Raw genomic sequence first — 3,902 nt, 5'->3', positions numbered from 1 at the left:
AAATCGACCAAGAATGACATGCATTTCAGAACATTTTTTGTAGAGCACAAGAACAGAAACAGGAAAAAATACTTTGTTTTTCTTCTGCTTCCGTTCAAAGACCTGCTAAACTGGACATTATGGTCACTTAAGCTAAAAGTGGCCATTGCATAATCTGGCAAAACTTGCCACTGATGGCAGGCACACAGATGTTTTTTTTTTTTTTTTTTTTAATCTATGTATACAAAGAAGTTCTATTGAACATTTAGTATTTGTATGTTAAAAAAATATAACATACTAAAACTCCTGCTAACTCTCTCCAAGCCTTCTCCTGCTAAAACCCTGCTAAACCCAATAAAATATTTGATTGGTTAATAAAAATCTTGGTTGACCAAGACACTATTGTCTGATTAAATCAACTAAATGAATAAAAGCTTACAGTTCTATTAATGCAATTTTATTAATTTTGTGATAGACATTTATTGTTAAATCTGTTTTTTGTGCTATTTTTGTCTGTGTTGTGCTTGAACAGGGTTGGTCTGGTACTCTCATCTGAGAGATACACAAAGAGCTCTAAACCACAGGGGTTGTACATAATAAAAAACAATACATTTAGTTTGGTTTACAAAGGACTTGAACAACTGTAATCTTTGCGATTTGCTGCCATTCAAATAGCAATATCTTGCATATCTTATATCTTGTGAATGTATAAAATGGACAATTTAAATAAAAATAGTGTGGATAATCTAGAACTATCATCAAACATTTATTACAGCAATGCAAATTTGCAAGAGAAAATCCCACTATAACTAATGCACTATAACGTATCTTGTTGGACTGAAACTATTAAGGTGGCCCCCTGCTGGCAAAACAGATAGCTTTTTCTAAATAATATCATTGCCTCCCCCGCAAAGTCAAATTAAACACACCCCCAACTGTGAAATTGAGCAGCTCTAACGCAACAGCTCATTGCCACTAAACTTTTTTCCCTAATCCACCGTGACGACGGACGGACAATTTAAAAACTTTCTTCTAATAAGCTCTGTTTTTTTCACAGGAGACGAGGAAGCGGCTGCGCTTTACACTTATTTATATAGGTGACCAACACTCGTATTATAAGATTTAATCCTTTGCCTGGGTGAGACAGTGGGGGATCAACAAGGCGTGCGTGAGACGTGAGGCGGTAGTCGCACTTTTTCACGCGGCGATGGCTATCTCATGGACCTAGATACACCCGCCTCCTTTTAGAGCGTGCTTAAACGCCGGTGTCAGCTCTTGCTATAATAGAGAAACCCGGAGCTCCGTGCATAAACGCGTGCAGTGTGTGTGAGCAGCGCAGTTAAATAACTCAGCGCTAAATGGATCCGCCAGACCGCCTCCTGACGCAGTTCGCCACCGTTTCGCCCTCCGCTACAAACTAATAACTGGATGCGTTCTAACAGCATTTTCCCCCGGTGAAGACTGAACACTTGTTTTTGGCCCGTTTGAACATGTAACAGAGCCGCGGTGGCACTGGCACACGGCGCGCAGCAGCTTGGATCGCTGGAGAGGGAGAAGAGCGGATCTGGCGGCGCGATCGACAAGCAGGTAAGCTCCCGCACGGGTCTTACTGGCTTTGAGACTTTATCTGCGAGGAGTTTGGGTGCAACGCGGGGCTTAACTTGTTTATTCTGAAGCGAAAGGTTGAATTGTCACCCAGGACGTGCGGCTGAGGATGTTTGCGATGCGTCCGTGACTGTACAAAGTGACAGTCATGCTTCAAACTCGAGAAACACAGCGCTTTTTAAACCCAGTGTACATTGGTATTGAGAGAATTGAGTTGCTTTACATGGACATTACTTTGTATGCATTGGAAAGTTTTCCAGTGATGCAAAAGCGTCTAAGTTTGGCATTGATTTTTTTCCGTCTGCTTCGGCATTACGCACCAGAATCTAAGGTCTGATTCTTGCAAACTGACCAGCTCACGTGAAAGTAGCTTCTGCTTATTCCTGTCGTGGCAACAGTAATCCTTTCCCGAATCAGACCACTCGAGAACAGGAAAGGTCGTTTCAGCACCATGGACAGCTCCGTAGACCACGCTTCGATTTAATAAGGCATTTTCAAGTCTTTTTTCTGCATGTTTTATTCAACACTGATCATTCATACCCACAAGAATTTCTCTAAAAATCAAACTTTGGATGTCCCACGCACAAACGCTTGAGTCATTTCATCATGTTTAGTATTTCGATCGTGGAGTATCGCATGACTTGAGTTGTACTTACAGTAGACTTGTCTCTGTCAGATTAGCTGAGGATTTCGTTGCGTCTATGCCATCTGTCTGGGAAACTAAGCAACAAGCCTTGGGACATGTTCATTTATTTACAAAGCTTGTGAGGATATTATCGAAGAATTTTTATTGAGGTTTGTGTTGGTCGCTTTCGAACTCACAGTGTTAATCCCAGTCTTTCAAATTGTCTTGCAGAAAAGAGCGTTCTTAAAATGAAGTGTGAGAAAATTCAGAAGGATAAAATGTTCTGCAAAACTGTGGAAAAAGTGCCAATAGACCAGTCAAGCTTTTTCAGATGCTCAACTTTTTTTTTTCCTATGGCAACATTTGGAATTGCAAAGAGACAATGTAAAAAAGAAAATAAATAAGGTTCAATTACCATGCATTTAGAGCTGTGTAGAAATACTACTATAAATATACATCACAATTAACTCCCAAACCAAAAAGATCATAAAGCTAAAGGAATTTTGCCTTCATCTGATACATATGCTTATAATTCATCTGGAATGTTTAGACAATGACTATTGGAATTGTACAAACGAGTAAGACGGTTATATTTGTCCAACTCCTGTCGCGTTCCTCCAAACCACAGTTTTTTGCAGTGATAAAAATCTATATATTGTCCCAAAAGAAGTTGCTTAGTTTAAGTATTTTAACGTGTCCTTAATGTCTAAAAGAGTAAACTGAGGGCTTAAAAAACTGTACGTACGGGAACGAACAGGAATAAACTATTTCATACAATAGCCTTCATTCAATATCTGTCACTCCTCTCTCCATGGCCATATCCTTTTTACGTGTTACGTAATGCTCACATGCCACGGGGGGCTTTTAAATCTGGGCTATGTCTTAACAAGCGTGTCATCAAAGTGCTCGCTATGCCTCCTCTTGTCAAAGCTCTCTATATACCAGGCCAGCATTTAGCCATTTTACCAATGTCAATGTGTCACCCAACTTTAAAGCTGAAAAAAAGTCTGTAATTTTGCTTGTGTTGCTGAATCTTTTTTCGTTTCCCCCCTCCCTCCTTCACCGTCGTCGTCATTGCCTTATCTTGATTATGCGGCCGGATGATTGAGTCAGCTGTTTTGTATGCGAGTTTGCGAGCTTGGTTCTTTCTTTGTGGAGCGAGAGAGAAAGAGGGAGAGTGGGAGATGGGGGAGAGAGATGAGAGTGAGGACGCGGAGGCAAAATTAGCGCCCTTTACAACTGTGATACAACACGACTGTCCCGGAAGGATTCCTCAAGGGGACCAGGTTTGTTTTGGGCGTAAATCTTTCTAACTGGAAATGCTTGCTCTTTTTTGGGGGGGAGGATTTAGCCGTAGCAGCACCTCAAGGCATTGTTACTGAATTGGGATGATACAGCTCTTTTGTGAGCCGGGCACGATCATAGAGCCCGGTGCAATAGAATCAACAGGGAGGAAGAGGGAGGAAGAGGGAAGCTTGAGATCAGTGGAATTACAATTCACGCCCTGTACATGAGGTTCAGTGGGTTTTAGGGATGGGACAAAATCTTGTGCCACAAGAACTCGCATGACAAAATTGGCTCAAATGTTTTTCTTTCTTTGTGTTTGTGGTTAGGTTCAGCAAAATGAAACGATATCGCTGGTGAGTTTAGAGAATATAGTTCACAAAAGCGGTGCTACAATGACAGCAAAAAA

General features: G+C 41.1%; 1 protein-coding gene across 2 annotated transcripts in view; it reads left to right on the top strand.

Annotated features, from left to right (window-relative positions):
• The first annotated feature begins 1,153 nt into the window (after positions 1-1,153).
• elfn1a (extracellular leucine-rich repeat and fibronectin type III domain containing 1a) overlaps positions 1,154-3,902 on the top strand; it is a 94,972-nt gene continuing 92,223 nt past the window's right edge. Inside the window, exon 1 of one of the 2 annotated variants that reach the window (XM_072443026.1) lies at positions 1,154-1,566. The gene's annotated coding sequence lies outside the window, so the exon portion shown is untranslated. The remainder of the gene's footprint in view (positions 1,567-3,902) is intronic. The other variant, XM_072443025.1, reaches the window with a different exon arrangement.

Source organism: Eucyclogobius newberryi, unplaced genomic scaffold, assembly GCF_026437365.1.
Source record: "Eucyclogobius newberryi isolate DKJ021-1_F unplaced genomic scaffold, fEucNew1.0.hap1 SCAF_13, whole genome shotgun sequence".
In the NCBI taxonomy this organism is placed as follows: Eukaryota; Metazoa; Chordata; class Actinopteri; order Gobiiformes; family Gobiidae; genus Eucyclogobius; species Eucyclogobius newberryi.
The sequence above is the reverse complement of the archived record's forward strand: the minus strand, read 5'-3'. Positions and strand labels throughout refer to the sequence as shown.